We start from the raw sequence: 17,265 nt of genomic DNA, 5'->3' as shown, positions 1-17,265 counted from the left end.
GCTTTGCTGAAAAGGTACCAGAATCTCATGTAATGAAAAACACTACGCTGGCAGAAAAATGTAGAGAGGAAGCTGCTCATAAAGGAGATTTTACCATGCTGACGGCGATGCCGGTAATCTATCGCCCAAATCATTCTCCTGAGTATCACTGCCTTAGTTATGAAATGATTAAGGAAGTACGGGCTGCGGTGAGAGACTATGGTTTGCACAGTAACTATACTTTAAATTTAATAACAGTCATTGGGGAATCCTATACTATGACTCCACATGATTGGAAGTCACTTTTACGGATGATTTTAACACCTGCACAATATTCAGTGTGGCTGGCAGAGTACCAGGAGGCTGCTTCTGCAGACACTTTGGAAAATATGCAAGCAGGCTTAGATGAATATTTGGGAATTAATCAGTATGCGACACCAGAGGTATAGGCACGGCTACCTCGGCAGTGTTTACAGCAGATCTCTGCATTGGCTTTAAAGTGCCTGAAACGCGTTCCGGAGGCAGGGAAACGCCAGCCCTCTTTTGCGGCAGTCAGGCAAGGAGCTCAAGTGTAGGTAGATTAGGGTACGGCGACCGGAAAATCTCGGGCTGTAACGGAAGGTAGGCGTGGCGAAAGGAGCAGGATGTGTCATTATCGTGCGAGTTCGTACGGGACGAGACGACTATATAAGGCTGTTGCGCAGTTAAATAAACGCCATTTGTTGCATCCTCACATTGGTGTCAGTGCTCAATGGCCCTGGGGTGCGGATAGCCTCAGGCCAGCCAGCAACCGAACGGAGCTTGCTGCAGACAAGCGGCAACAAGTGGTGACCCCGACGTGATTGCTGGGCTGGCGGACCGCAGGCGGTCGGAGTGGGTTCGCGAACCATGGAAACCTTGATAAAGGTGATTTCGTTACTGGGCGGGGAATTTAAGATTTCTGTGAAATCAAAAGACGTAGCCCAGTGTGTGGACCGTCTCGTTAAAGGGGGGGGCGGTGGCAGGACCGGCTGATTGTTTACAATACCTGGGAGCGGTGCTCGATGCAGCTCGCTGAGCGAGCTATGGCAGCGGGTTCTGCCAAAGAATTAAAAACATGGGGAGTTATCTTGTGGCTGCTACGGACTGCGCGGGAGGACTGGGCGACATGGGATGCGGCTCGGACGTGTTTACATGGGGTCTACCCTGACCAAGACAGAAGTGGCAGTGGTGAAACTCCTCCAACATATACTCTCTGAGAGAGGAATTAAATATGACGAAGCTGCGTTAAAGCAGTTACTGCTTTGGGCAAAAGATAAAGGACATTTTACAACCTTTAATGATGTCTTTGAAGTGCCTTTATGGGAGAAGATTGGTGACTCTGGAATGCGGTGTCAAGTGGTGATAAGGAAGCCTTTAAATTGTCTGCTACATGGAGGCTGGTTAGTGAAGCGTTAAAAGGAATAAAAGCAGAGAGAGAAGTCACACATACAGCTTTTATGGCTTTAGGACCACAGGCGCCTACTACCCCCTCACTGTTTGTGGGACCAACACCTCCCATGGCCCCGGTGGCTGTACCGGTGGCAGCTCCTTTATCACCGTGGGTACGGACGGCTCCGAAAAAAGCTGAGGAGCGGGGAGTGAGAAAAATAGATACAGATCCATCAGAACCGGTAGTGCGCCCTAAAACACGAACTCGATTTGGACTAATTGATTCAGACGCTGAACAGGAGACTTGGCAGAAACCCCCTCCGAAACCCCCTCCCTCTCATTGATCTCTCTACGGATGAGGCTGAGCAGGAGGACAAGAAGGAGGGTAAACATGCTTTATACCCACCTTTACCGGATTCGCCATTTACAGAGTCAGCAGTACCAGAGTCACAAGGACTTAAAGGACTGTTACCATCACGAAATGGACACGAACTTGACATGACAGAGCTTGGTAGACGACTGGAAGAATTAAAGACGGAATTGCAGCAGCATCGTTCAGCCAACGCCTCGGGACACGTGACTATGTCTCCCCCAAAAACCCCCCTCTGTGTTCGAGACAAGTATTAGGGCCACCTCAACCTCCTTTACAACTCCCTACTCCACCTTTAGATCAGGGCGGGGGGGGAGATTTGCGTCCATCTGGTAATGTGGGAGGTGAGGGAGAGGGTCAGCTTCCGCCCGCGTATACAGGGGAAGGGGGGGGAGGTGAGGGAGGAGTGAAATGGAAAGGGGTCATTCGAGATGTGTTATTAGAAGGAGTTGTGATTCCACGGGCATATCCGGTGATTGTGGGTGCGGGTCCTGAGGGAAGAAATATTTGGCAACTGTTAGATTGGAAAATTGTAAAAGAAGCATTACCACTATAGTTAGCGAAAGACAACACAGGTGAGGACTGCAGAAAAGTTGTTGCAGGGATGGCAAATAGTAATGCCACCTTAACTGAGCTGATGGATGCTTGTGAGAAAGTAGGAACCACCACATTTCAGATGGAGCATTTAGCAAAAACTTTTGCGGCGGCAATTAAGGTAGTTCATCGTTGTTATACATGCGAACAGGAAGGTCACTTTAAGAAAAACTACCTTAAGAAGTTGAAGCTGAGTGGGAGAGATAACTCTGTTTTGATGTGTCATTGCTGTGGGAAGCTAGGGCATTTTGTGAAGCTGTGCAGGTCTCAGTATAATGCTCAAGGTCAGCTGATAACAACCAGCTGCAGAATACAGGGAAACTGGAGAAAGAACGCGGGGGGGGAACCGTATGCTGACACAAATGAATCTTCCCAACCAGTTCCAGGCCTATGCAGTTAACTCGCAGCCCAAACCGCAGGGAGCGCAGGACTGGTGTTTCCACACGGGGTTAACCTGTGCGGCTGCCAAGCCTTGGACCTGTGGCAAACAGGGATAATGCTAATGCTGATTGTCAAAAGATCATTGAAGCTTTACCTGGAAAAACAGATTTGAATGCTATGATAAAGGCATGTGCAAAAGTGGGTACTGTGGAACATAAGGCTCAAGTTATGGCTGCGGCCGTACTTGGGGCTTACGTCGTCACAATTGCAGCCTATATTCCAATTGTTAGCAGGGGACACAACTTTAACAGCGCCACGACACACTACTTCAGAGATACAGCAACTGATTACAGAAATAGAAAGCAAGCTACATTCCAAATTTGTACATCGTATTGATTTGAATCAGGAAATACAAATTATCACTTTGTTTGATAGGCAAATTCCGTATGCAATAATTGGTCAATGGAATTCAGAATGATCAGATTCGTTACAGAGCTATTGGCACAGATTATTCATCAAAGGACGGATGCGATGTCGGGAGCTTGTGGCCAGAGATCCCTGCATCACTAACCGTTCCTATTTTGCAGCTCAATATTTTGAGTGGTGTATGGCTAATAACTTTGCTTTGCAAACAGCTATGGAGAATTTCTCGGGACAGGTTGTTTACCACTTGCCCTCCCATCCTGTTATAAAATTGAGTGTGGAACTTCCAATTGCCACAGGAGTGTGGTGCACAGACACTCCTGTGGATGGAACTACCATTTTTACGGATGGATCTGGGAACAGAGGCAAGGCGGGCCTTGTCTGGTATTCTGATGGCAAGTGGGAATCTATGGTAGTACAACAAAAGGGTTCACCTCAGGTGGTAGAATTACGAGCTGTATTAAAAATATTTCAGAATTTTCCCATTCCCTTTAATTTGATTGCTGATTCAGCATATGTAGCTGGCATTATAAAGCAATTGGATAGATCTGTTATAGAGCATATATGTAATCAGTGTGTTTTTGAATTGCTGCGAGCTCTGTGGCAAGAAATTCAAGTCCGAACTGCATTGTTTTATGTTTTACATGTAAGAAATCATACTAATTTGCCTGGGTTTATTGCAGAAGGCAATGCTCGAGTGGACTCTTTGGTTTTTCATCCTAAAACAACAATTTGTACCAGAGTGGAAGCAATAGCACAATTGCTTGTCAAAGTGCATAAAAGGATTACAGACATTACCGGACTAGACTCAGATGCTATCTATTTACCTATCAGAAAGGAATATCTACAGTGGTTAACAAATCAGTCAACTCTTTTTCAAATGGCCTTACAGGACTTTACTGGACAATTGTTAACACATTTGCCAAAAGATAAAAAGCTACAGTTTATTTGCAAACAGGATTGGGAAGAAAAACCTATCAGATCAGAGATACCTGTGACTGGACTAACTGTTTTTACTGATGCAGGAAAGCGATCACATTCAGCAGTTATTACCTGGCAAGAGGATGGACAATGGAAACATTGTAAATTCTCAGGACAAACTGAGGACTCATTGCAGACACTTGAATTTTTTGCGATATATCAGGTTTTTGTAAAATGGACCAATAAGAAATATGCGACTTTACACTATTTTGCTACAGTTGCATCAAGCAATAAACCTCAGAGAGAGATACCTTATTTTGTCACCCACATTCGTAGTCATCAATTTGATCAAAATTTGAGCATTGGAAATAATAAAGCAGACACACTTGTATCCTATACGCAAATATCACCAAATTTATTTGAACAAATACACCTATCCCATCAATTCTTTCATCAATCAGCGAAAATGTTAGCGAAACAATTTCACCTCACCATGGCACAAGCACGTGAATTAGTTAGTGTTTGTCCTAGTTGTCAGAAAATTGGCATGGGAATTGGAATAGGGGTAAATCCTCGAGGATTGAGTGCGTTGCAACTGTGGCAAATGGACGTTACTCACATTGCAGAATTTGGAAGGCTCAAATATGTTCATGTATCTGTTGATACGTTTTCACATGTAATATGGGCAACAGCACAAACTGGGGAAACAGATCGTCATGTCAAATGACATTTACTTGCCTCCTTTACAAGTCTTGGGGTTCCACAACAACTTAAGACTGATAATGGACCAGCATACTGTTCATAAATTTTTCGTCAATTTTGTCAACTATGGGGTATTACACATGTCACCGGGATTCCTCATTCGCCTACGGGTCAGGCGATTGTGGAACATGCTCATAGTACATTGAAACAGCTTCTGCAAAAACAAAAAGGGGGAGAGGAAACTGAACCTTCTGAGAGACTTGCAAAAGCTGTTTATGTACTTAACCATTTAACTTTAGCAGGAGATAAGGAGCGACCCCCAATTGTAATACATTGGGAGGCAGTTCGACAGGGAGCAAGCTATGTGCAAAACAAAGGCAAAGTGTGGTATAGGGAACCAGGTACTAACGAGTGGTTGGGACCAGGGGAACTATTACTAATGGGTCGAGGTTATGTTTCTGTCTCTACAGGCGCAGGAGTACGGTGGATTGTTTCTAAAAGGATGGTTAGCCACATTATTAGAGGGAATAGTTTATATAGTTGTGATTATAATTATCATAGGGATCTGCGTGGGTTGTGTTGAGGCAATCATTGAGAATAGTATATGGAAGTAGTGAGATAATAAATCTAACTACTTCCAAAGGGGGAAATTGATACCGGATGGTTTAGCAACGGTTTAGCAAGAGTAGGCCTCAGAGTAGGCTCTAAAAGGCCTGATCTGTGTTACCTTTAAACAGAATCAGCTTTCCTGTCAGTAGTTTTCCTTTCAGCTAGAATAACAGAGAATAACAGTATGTTCTGAAGTAAACTGCATGTTTTGTAGATAGAGTCTGCTTATGGGAATGTTTATAATAGGCTTTATCCTACTTGTGTTACCCTGTTTGTTTGCATGTTTGCAGAAAACTGTGCAACGAATGGTCAATACAACCTTTGTGGCTCAACAACAGAGAGCAGGATTTATGGGTAACCAAGGCTGGGATTCTCTGACTGGGCTCTGCGAGACACAGGGAACCAGGTTTGAGTAAGAAACAAAAACACAGAATTAAGATTCTTGGGGAGGGGGAAGGATTCCCAGACGTAATTCCTGTCAACTACCAATCTCACATTTTACATCGCCCTCTTTATTCTTTAAATCATTTTGCCCGGGGAGACCAAGAGCGTGCCCCAATTGAGCGACATTGGGGTCCAGGGGTGCCAGAAGTGGGCCCCCCAGTCAAGGTTCGGTTCCCTGGGACAGCGGAGTGGGAAACAGGTTGGGAGCTGCTACATCACGGGAGGGGGTATGCCGCCATCAAACGGGATGATGTTATACAGTGGGTCCCTACACGCTGTTTGCGCCCTGATTTAAAACAAAATCCTAACCCGAAGTAATATGTACGCTGTCCGAGCTTTATGTTTTGCAGGAGTACCTGTGGGGGAAGCCGAAACAGCACCAGCCTCGACCTTCAGACGTGAGGAGTCATGACAGTACAGAGAGTCTGGTAAAGCGGCGGGGTGCCAAGAAAGATGAGGAACGGCGACCGTTGCTGAGTGAAACAAAAGCTTTAAACAATGCGCTTATGATTAGCTTGCTTTTGCTTTGCATCTCAGGAGTTGCAGGGGAATCTTACTGGAGAACCTGGGCTCGGGATGTTGTATCCGCCAGCTACGCTTATGCTTTGATGCAAGGCTCCAGAATCAGCGATACGCTTTACTTCGCATGACTTGAAGCATGGGGAGGGGGAAATGTAGGTAGATTAGGGTACGGCGACCGGAAAATCTCGGGCTGTAACGGAAGGTGGGCGTGGCGAAAGGAGCAGGATGTGTCATTATCGTGCGAGTTCGTACGGGACAAGACGACTATATAAGGCTGTTGCGCAGTTAAATAAACGCCATTTGTTGCATCCTCACATTGGTGTCAGTGCTCAATGGCCCTGGGGTGCGGATAGCCTCAGGCCAGCCAGCAACCAAACGGAGCTTGCTGCAGACAAGCGGCAACAGTTGGCATACTTCTGGTAGGTAGTCGAGGCTGATTGGAATAACAAGATTGTCAGGTGTTCGTCTGGCCACAGCTAATAACCGTGCAGTCCCTTTGAGAATGACTTGAGCGATAGCTTCCCACCTTGTAGTGATAGTCTTTTTACCATGAGAGGGTAAAAACACCCATTCCAGTACTTGAAGTGGATTTGACTGAGATGGGTCCCATTGTCCTAATATCCCTGACACTTCAAGGTCCATATTATAAATGTACAAGTCCACGGGTAATTCAGGCACTGCTCGTGAAGCACAAGACAAGGCAATCTTTTGAGTTATTACTTGCAGTGCAGATCGAGCTTCTTCTGTGAGCTCGCGGGATTTTTGAGGTGCGGAACCCTTCTGAAGCAGTTCGAAGAGAGGTTGAAGGTCTGCATTGGTGATGCCACAGATATTCCTTACCCACTGAATGTCTCCCACTAATTTCTGTACATCGTTCAAGGTCTTTACATTTGCTCGAATCTCCAATTTCTGAGGTCGAACAGTGGACTCAGTAAGCGATATCCCTAGATATTTCCAAGGTGTTGACAGCTGCACCTTTTCCGGGGCTATGACCAAACCCCACTTTTCCAGATCCGACTTCAATTTTTCTACCACCTCGCTGGCAATGGTTCCCTTTTGACAAAGTAGCAAGTCACCATATAATGGTAAATCAGCATTCCCTCATGCGTCTTTCGAAATTTCTGTAGAGCCAGATCCACGTACCACTGACAAATTGTTGGGGAATTCTTCATACCCTGTGGCAATACTACCCAATGATATCTCTTCACTGGTGCTGCAGGATTTATGGAGGGAACCGTAAATGCAAATTTTTCACAGTCATCCGGATGCAAAGGTATCGTGAAGAAACAGTCTTTGAGGTCGATCACAATGATATCCCATCCTCGTGGTAACATAGTAGGCGTAGGGAGCCCTGGCTGTAACGGACCCATGTCTTGCATGACAGCATTAACGGCCCTTAAATCTTGCAGTAAACTCCACTTCCCTGACTTTTTAGGTATTGTAAATACAGGTGTGTTCCATGGACTTGTTGATGGTACTAGGTGACCTGCATCAAGTTGTTCTTGCACCAACTCCTGTAAGTGTGCGAGCTTTTCTTCGGATAGCGGCCATTGGTCCACCCAGACGGGTGATGTTGTTAACCAAGTAAGCTTCAGTGTAGGTCAGGTGCTGCTCACTGCAATGGCCGCTTCTAAAAAGGCGTTTGGAGAACGCATCCCCATTGCGAAAGCACATCCCGCCCCAGAATCCAAATAGTGGTATGTAACACATATGGTCGAACTCGAGCCGTTATTTTCTCCTGACAGTCCTCGATTGTTACAAAACGAGTGCTTACATGTGTGGGTGAAGCACCTCCGATTCCGACCACAGTGGTATTAACTGATTCAAGAGCCCATGCTTCTGGCCAGGCCGCGCGAGGAACTATGGTAACATCAGCTCCAGAGTCCAACAACATCTGCTTCTCAGTTAACGTTATGTGTCTGGGTCCTCTGATATTAACTGTTCGACTGGGTTTGGCAGCAGTTATTTCACGCACAAATGCGACTGTGGGGGCTCCAGTGGAACCAAAACCTTGGTTCCCTTTGACATTGTCAATGGCTCTAGGAACACTGGATCGGAACGGAACTATTTGTGCGATTCTAGTTCCTTGTTTCAGTGTCACAGGTGGGTTTAATACTCGCAACATGATTCCAATTTGTCCAGTGTAGTCTGCGTCGATGACGCCTGGTAGCACCAGAAGACCTTGTTTGGTAGCTAACAGTTGAGGGAATCACGTGTACGGCGCCATCTGTAATTGTTACATCTGATCCCACGGCCAAATCGACGCCTGCGCTCCCTCTGGTGGAAGCTGAGAGCTCTGAGAGGCAGCCTGAATGGGGTAGGCTGCCGGACTGTATTGTGGTGTCATCGCGCCCCGTCCCTCAGCACTGTTCCTCGAGTTTCCCGGCAATGGGGTTCCATCCTTTTTAAATCTTGATCGGCATTCCTTCGCCCGGTGCCCAAATTTATTGCAGCGATTGCACGTGCCTGCAAACCCAGCGGATCCTCCGGGGTTGCTCCCCTTGTTTGGGATATTCCTCTTGGGGCAATTCTGCTTCATGTGTCCCTTTTCTCCACACAGATAACATCCTGTCCCGGATGGGCCTCAGTCTCCTTTCCCTGTTTTCCATGCTGGCTTTAAAGCCGCGGCCAAGGCAGCAGCATGAGCTTGAGCATGAATCCGCGCCTTTTCCGCCTCCGCTTGCAGCATCGGAACTCTGCTACAAGCCTCAACCATCTCTGCCAATGTGGCCGTCTTTCCCAAACCGGCAAGAATCTGCTGGCATTGTGGGTTCGCATTCATGACTGCTAAATCCTTCCCGACCGCGGCCTTAGCTTCAGGAGTTAAATTCGGTGATGCATCAATGGCGTCTTTTAAGCGATCAACGAATTGCATATAAGGTTCACCCGTCTTCTGCTTGACCGTCGTGTAAGGGGGCTTAGGTGTTCCTATATTTGGCAACTCCTTTAATGCCGACAATGGACAGCGGCGGCAGCAGCGACAGCGGCGGCAGCGACTGAGGTGAGGGCGACATCGGGCTGTAACCGGGCGGTTTTCATACTCTGGGCCCCCCGAGCAGCAGCCCCGAGCTGCTTCCCCCAAAACCCCGGACCCGGGAGTTCCTGGCAACGAATCAGGAGAGGAGGGTGTGTAGCACCACCCCCTGTGATCAGGTGATAAAGAGCCTCCTGGAGGGCAGGGACTAGTCCCTGGCCAGAGGGGAGAGGGGGAGTCAGCAGTGACTGGGTGAGTCCCAGGGCGGGAGAGGCTGCAGCAGTTTGCAGCTCGTTGGGGAGGGCGTTGACTCCCTCCCAGTGCACAAGGCGAGGAAGGTGCCAAGGAGCTGTGAACCAGGTGTGTCACCAACAGGTATTTCCCAGCTCAGTGAAAGAACAATGGTATCTACCCGGCGGAAGAAGACCAAAATGGATGTGGGAACCCAGACAGAGCTCCCACGGAAGGAGGCAATGTTGCAGGTCACAGGCTGCAGGGAATGCTACAGCGTCTCTGTGGTGACAGGGGGCTGCGTGCGCTGTGAGCAAGTAGATGATCTGCTCGGCCGAGCGGCACAGCTGCAAAGCCAGGTTGAAAGGCTTCAAGCCGAAGTAGAAAGGCTTAGGAGCATTCGGGAGGCTGAAATGGAGATAGACTGGTGGAGCCAGGCTCTGCCTTCCCTGCAACAAAAATGGGAGCACCTGCCGGAGAGCTCCCAGGATCGAGGGACCCCTGTACTCTGCCCCTCTCAGGTGGAAAACAATAACCTAGAGGAGAGGAGTGAGTGGAGGCAAGTCTATGGCCGTGGCAAAAGGCGAGTGCCCTCCTTGCCTACCTTGCCTCCACAGGTGCCTCTGAGCAATAGATATGAAGCCCTAGTGGAATACAGCTGGTCCAATGGGGATGTGGTGGAGAGGCAACCTATATCAGAGGTCCCATCACAGTCAGAAAAACCTGACAGGCGTATAGCTACCTCCTCCACAAGGAAGAAGAGAAGAGTTTTAGTGGTTGGAGACTCCTTCCTAAAGGGATCTGAGGGCCCAATATGCAGAGCTGACCCCCGTCACAGGGAGGTCTGCAGCCTGCCTGGAGCCCGAATCAGGGATATCACCAGGAAACTCCCCAACCTGGTGAAGGCCACAGACTACTACCCCCTACTGATCTTCCAGACAGGTGGGGAAGAAGCTGCATCCCGTAGTCTGAGGGGGATGAAGAAAGACTACAAGGCCCTAGGACGGTTGGTGAAAGAGTCTGGGGCACAAGTTGTTTTCTCCTCCCTCCTTCCATTTTCAGGTGATGACGTGGGATGGAATAGTAGGATTCTCTCTATTAATGCCTGGCTACGAGACTGGTGCTACAGGCAGGGCTTTGGGTTCTTTGATAATGGCTGGTTTTCTAAGACACCAGGCGTGACCGTAATACATGGGAAAGGTTTATGTCGTAGGGGCAAAAGGGTTCTGGGACAGGAATTAGCAGGGCTCATTCGGAGAGCTTTAAACTAGATTCGAAGGGGGATGGGGTAGTAGCTGGGCTTGCACCACTGGGGCAACGCTCTAGTGTTGAGGTAGACCAGGAGGCCTCCCATCCCCCTGGGGTGAAATCGGTGTGCTCAGCTCGCTCCCTGAAATGCCTGTACACCAATGCACGCAGCATGGGGAATAAACAGGAGGAGTTAGAAATCCGTGTTCGGTCGGGGGGCTATGATTTAGTGGCAATTACAGAGACTTGGTGGGATGCCTCGCATGACTGGAATGTGGTCATGGATGGCTATGTCTTGTTCAGGAAAGACAGGCCACTAAGGAGAGGTGGTGGAGTTGCTCTTTATGTGAGTGAGCAGCTAGAATGTATTGAGTTCTGATCAGGAGCGAGTTGAGAGTTTGTGGGTGCGAATTAAGGGGCAGGCTGGCAGGGGTGATACTGTTGTGGGTGTCTATTACAGGCCACCGGATCAGGATGAGGAGGATGATGAGGCCTTCTACAGGCAGTTGAGAGCAGTCTCGCAATTACAGGGCCTGGTTGTCATGGGGGATTTCAACTACCCTGATATTTGCTGGGAGGCCTACTCAGCCAGCCAGCCTCAGTCCAGGAGGTTCCTCCAGTGCATTGATGATAACTTTCTGATGCAAATGGTGGATGAGCCAACTAGGAGAGGAGCGCTGCTGGATCTTATCCTCACTAACAAGGAGGGTCTGGTTGAAGAGGTGAAGGTTGAGGGCAGCCTTGGTTGTAGTGACCATGCGATGGTAGAGTTCAGGATCTCATGTGGCAGGAACAGAATAGCTAGCAGAATCACAACCCTGGACTTCAGGAGGGCCAACTTTGGCCTTTTCAAGCAATTGCTAGGGGAAATTCCATGGGACAGGGTACTAGAAGGTAAGGGGGCCCAAGATAGTTGGTTAGCATTCAAGGACTGCTTCTTCCGAGCTCAAGATCAGAGCATCCCAGCAGGTAGGAAGTCAAGGAAGGGTACCAGGAGACCTGCATGGTTAAACAGGGAACTGCTGGGCAAACTCAAGTGGAAGAAGAGGGTGTACAGATCATGGAAGGAGGGGCTGGCCACTTGGGAGGAATATAAGTCTGTTGTCAGAGGATGTAGGGAGGCAACTAGGAAAGCTAAGGCCTCCTTGGAATTAAACCTTGCAAGAGAGGTCAAGGACAACAAAAAGGGCTTCTTCAAATACATTGCAGGTAAAGCCAACACTAGAGGCAATGTAGGCCCACTGATGAATGAGGTGGGGGCCCTGGAGACAGAGGATGAAAAGAAGGCGGAGTTACTGAATGCCTTCTTTGCCTCTGTCTATACTGCTGGAGGCTGTCCTGAGGAGCCCCGGACCCCTGAGGACCCAGAAGAAGTCAGGATAGAGGAGGAATCTGTCTTGGTAGATGAGGGCTGGGTCAGGGACCAATTAAGCAACCTGGACGTCCATAAATCCATGGGCCCTGATGGGATGCACCCGCGGGTGCTGAGGGAGCTGGCGGAAGTCATTGATAGGCCACTCTCCATCATCTTTGCTAAGTCGTGGGCAACGGGAGAGGTGCCTGAGGACTGGAGGAAAGCGAATGTCACTCCAGTCTTCAAAAAGGGCAAGAAGGAGGACCCGGGTAACTATAGACCGGTCAGCTTCACCTCCATCCCCGGAAAGGTGATGGAACAACTTGTCCTTGGTGCTGTCTCTAGGCACATCAAGGATAGGGGGATCATTAGGGGCACTCAGCATGGCTTCACCAAGGGGAAGTTATGCTTAACCAACTTGATAGCCTTTTATGAGGACGTAACCCGGTGGATAGATGATGGTAAAGCTGTGGATGTGGTCTATCTCGATTTCAGTAAAGCGTTTGACACGGTCTCCCACAGCATCCTCGCAGCTAAACTGAGGAAGTGTAGTCTGGATGATCGGGTAGTGAGGTGGATTGTGAACTAGCTGAAGGAAAGAAGCCAGAGAGTGGTGGTCAATGGGACAGAGTCCAGTTGGAGGCCTGTGTCTAGCGGAGTCCCTCAAGGGTCGGTACTGGGACCAGTTCTATTCAATATATTCATTAATGACTTGGATGAGGGAATAGAGTGCACTGTCAGCAAGTTCGCTGATGACACAAAACTGGGAGGAGTGGCTGACACAACAGAAGGCTGCGCAGCCATTCAGAGGGACCTAGACAGGCTGGAGAGTTGGGCGGGGAGAAATTTAATGGAATACAACAAGGGCAAGTGTACAGTCCTGCATCTGGGCAAGAACAACCCCATGTACCAGTACAAGTTGGGGACAGAGCTGTTGGAGAGCAGCATAGGGAAAAGGGACCTGGGGGTCCTAGTGGACAACAGGATGACCATGAGCCAGCAGTGTGCCCTTGTGGCCAAGAAGGCCAATGGCATCCTGGGCTGTATTAGAAGGGGTGTGGTTAGCAGGTCAAGAGAGGTTCTCCTCCCCCTCTACTCTGCCCTGGTGAGGCCGCACCTGGAATATTGTGTCCAGTTCTGGGCCCCTCGGTTCAAGAAGGACAGGGAACTGCTGGAGAGAGTCCAGCGCAGAGCCACGAAGATGATTAAGGGAGTGGAACATCTCCCTTATGAGGAGAGGCTGAGGGAGCTGGGTCTCTTTAGCTTGGAGAAGAGGAGACTGAGGGGTGACCTCATTAATGTTTATAAATATGTAAAGGGCAAGTGTCATGAGGATGGAGCCAGGCTCTTCTCAGTGACATCCCTTGACAGGACAAGGGGCAAGGGGTGCAAGCTGGAACACAGGAGGTTCCACATAAATATGAGGAAAAACTTCTTTACGGTGAGGGTGACCGAACACTGGAACAGGCTGCCCAGAGAGGTTGTGGAGTCTCCTTCTCTGGAGACATTCAAAACTCGCCTGGACGCGTTCCTGTGTGATATGGTCTAGGCAATCCTGCTCCGGCAGGGGGATTGGACTAGATGATCTTTCGAGGTCCCTTCCAATCCCTGACATTCTGTGATTCTGTAATGCTAAGGCCTGTGATTGTTGTAACACATGCGGATGTAAAGCAGCTTGTGTCGCACCGTTGGCGTACCGACCTCTCCCTAATAGTGCGTCAATCGATGCCAGTCTCAAGGGGTCCCCGTCAGCTCGGCGTACGTTTTCAACAGCGGCTATCTCCACCTTTTGCTGCCACTTCTCCAAGAATAACAGGTACGCAGTGGGTGGCAACATCAGTTTGCCAAGAGCACGTATGTCCACTTGTGTTAATGTTTGGTTTTTAAAGAATGATGTTAGCAACTGCATCACATGTTTATTGTCCATTCCGTACTGCATTACCGCTTCTTGCAACTGCTTCACAGTTTTCCAATCAAACGGTGTCCAGTGACGACGATCTCCTTGTGTGAAAACTGGCATTGCGGTGATGCTATGCGGTAACGCTATGCGGTAACATTACGCCTTCGATAGTAGCCTCTCCAATGATGCTCTTCCATCGTTGTCCTGGATCATAACTGGATAGTGCTCTAGGCCGTGTATTCTGTTCGTCACCAGAATCGTCGGAATCTGAAGAGTCTGGCAGTGGCGGAGGGAGGGCTCGACCTCCCCCTGCAGGTCTTTGAGTGCTATTCTCTTGTTGAGGAGGGTCAGTCAGTCAGCGCATGCCCGACAGAGAAGATGATTACCCACCCAGGCCACTCCCATATTTGTCGCGTAGGTAAGCGTCAGCTGCTGCCTCCTCCCACATCCCGTCCTCGACACATTGTCGTACCCACTTCCTGATTTTGTCGTCTTTGTGCTTTAGCTCTTCTGGAGTTAGTTCCGCTTCTGCTGGCGGACCTTTCTGCTTCTCGATAGCCTGTCCAAGAGCCTCTAACCCACCAGATGTCGCCTGCGAGGCTTTATTGTAAGCGAGTTGTCGCGATGTCTTACTAGCTCCTCCATCTAGCTTCTCCATTTTTTTTAACATTTCCTGCATTTTCTGTTCTTGTCGCTCCAGTAACTCTCGCAAGGATGTGTAACTGTCCACTTTAGGAACGGCGCCTGACTCATTTGTTTCTACTTCCATGGGGAGGGGAACAGTTTCAGGATTCACCGGCAGCTGTTTGTCCCTGTCATTCTCCGGAGAGGGTACCGAGACCCCGGATGCCGCCTCCGGCCTCATTTCCTGAGGCATTAACGGGGCTGACGGGACTGCTGGTTCTCCACCCCAAAACTCTACCTCAAGCGCAGGGTAAGCGGCGGGCACCGAGCCCTGTGGGGGCGGAGGAAAGGGTATCAGCGAGTCCTCATAGGGAGGGGCTGCCTCTACAGGGTCCATCGGTGACCGCTCTTCTTCCTCTTGTTTTGTTAGTGCTTTCTTGAGAGCGGATTTCACTCCCGCCTCAGAGGACACAGCCTCCAGCATATCCCTTACCTTCTTCCAAGGTATGGCTAGCTTTGTAGCCTCTCTACTTCCCACCGTAATTGAACTCCAAAGTTCTTGCCCAAGATCGTCCCAGCAAGCTACAGAAAACAACTGATCGGTGGTTTTTAGCAAGCCTCTTCGCTGGCCCCATCCCAGCAAAGCTTCTACTTCTTCCCTTTTTATCTCAGTCTCAGTTCGTGCGGCTATCTGCAGAATACACTTCACTGCCTTTTCCAGTGCAGATGCTGCACCCTCCATCCTGCTGTAAGTCACGTAGGCCTACGATTCCCGTCTCTCTTGAACGGCCCAGCTTACCTCCGCCGGCACGGCAGCTACCCTCGCGTTTTCGCCTGGTCCCCTTCTTCTCCGTTGCGAAGATCACGTCGGGGTCACCACAATGTTGGAGTCCATGCGAGGAACGGACTACAGCACACCAACGTGATGCTCTGATAGCCCCTTTATTGCAGTTAACACAACTCTTTTATAGTATACATACTTCTGTATCCGCGATCACGCCTTAAGCTGTTGGTTGCAAGCACTGTGCACGTGCTGTCCACGCGCCTCTTCTGCTGTTCCGATTGGATATCTGCTATGAGCATAAACAAAACCACATCCTTATTTAACATCCTCTTTCCAAGCGCTTCTTCCTTATTTTCTTGCTGTCTCATGCTGCCTCAGCACGTGCACAACCGCCAAGGACAGTGTGCCCTTGACAATGTACTCGTATGTCCTCTCTATAGTTCTTCCACAACCCAGGCCCCAACAAACCGGCCTGTCCATCCTGGGTCATGTGGTTTCAGGAATCGTTTAAGTAAACCATTGGTTCTTTCCACTATCCCATTTGCTTGGGGGTAATAGGGAGTGTGGAAAGTCCATTTGATCCCTTATTCGGTTGCCCAATCTTGAACAACCTTAGCTGTAAAATGTGAACCATTGTCTGATTGAATTGATTGGGGTTTTGGGAATGAGCTAAACCATCCTTTCAAGGCTTGGACTGTGTTTTCCCCAGTGGCTCAGGCAAACGCTTCTGCCTGTACCAGTCCTGATACTACTTCCACTCCCACTAACACATATTGTTTTCCTTCTGTTTTGCGGAAAGGTCCGATATAGTCTATTTGCCATGTTTCCCACAGTCCCTTTCCGCTTTTAATGTGTAGGGGAGGGCTGTCCAGGGGATGTTTGTCGAGTCAATTGTGGCATAAGCTGCACGCAGAAATACATGTTCGACAGTTTTCCCTTGTGACAGGCCAGCCTCGAGCTTGTGCCTCACAGTAAAAGTCTTTGGCTCCCTTATGACCTCCTTTGACATGCAACCATTCTAATAGTCTTTCCCAATTTTCTGTAATTGGTTCATTTTGTAGGGGAGCTAAACGAGACAATTCATCTGCCTTATTGTTCCACTGACTAGTTGGATCATCACTGTTTTGATGAGAGGCTACGCAGGCTATGGCAAAATTCCCTTGTTTGGCAACCCTTAGAATATCTTGCCACTTTTCCTTTTGCCATACCGGTACCCGGTTTACTTCCCACCCATTTTGCTCCCAGAAAGGAAGCCACTCATTGCACCCCTTGAAGACAGCGAAAGAGTCAGTATAGATGTAGACAGGAGAAGAAGATTGAGCCTCACGTTGGAATACACTCCAAACCGCAATTAATTCACCTACTTGTGCGCTACCTTCACCTTCTGTTACAATTTTCTCCTCAGTCTAGGTTTGTAAGGCAACTGCTTGATATTTCCATACCTTTCCCTCATGTTTGGCTGAAGCATCAGTGAACCAGACATTCGGTAACTGATCAGAAAATGGAGGTGCTACTTGTATGACTGGAGGTGGGAGGTTATTCTCGCGATCTGGGTGAAATTCCTCCTGTATAGCTAGTTTTTTAGGTGTGCCTTCTGATACTTTAAAGATACTACAATAATGTTCGATTTGCGCGTACCATTTCCGCACGGATGCTCGTTGTGCCACCCCGTCATAGGGAGGGGTCCCTGATAAAATCAGTTTTATTACCTTAAAGGAGCCTCTAAGAATGATTGGTTGTTGATGAATAGTATGCTCAGCCTCTCGTAGTGCTAGGCTTACCACAAACAGTCCCT

The sequence above is a fragment of the Nyctibius grandis genome, chromosome W, assembly GCF_013368605.1.
Source record: "Nyctibius grandis isolate bNycGra1 chromosome W, bNycGra1.pri, whole genome shotgun sequence".
Classification (NCBI taxonomy): domain Eukaryota; kingdom Metazoa; phylum Chordata; class Aves; order Nyctibiiformes; family Nyctibiidae; genus Nyctibius; species Nyctibius grandis.
The sequence above is the reverse complement of the archived record's forward strand: the minus strand, read 5'-3'. Positions refer to the sequence as shown.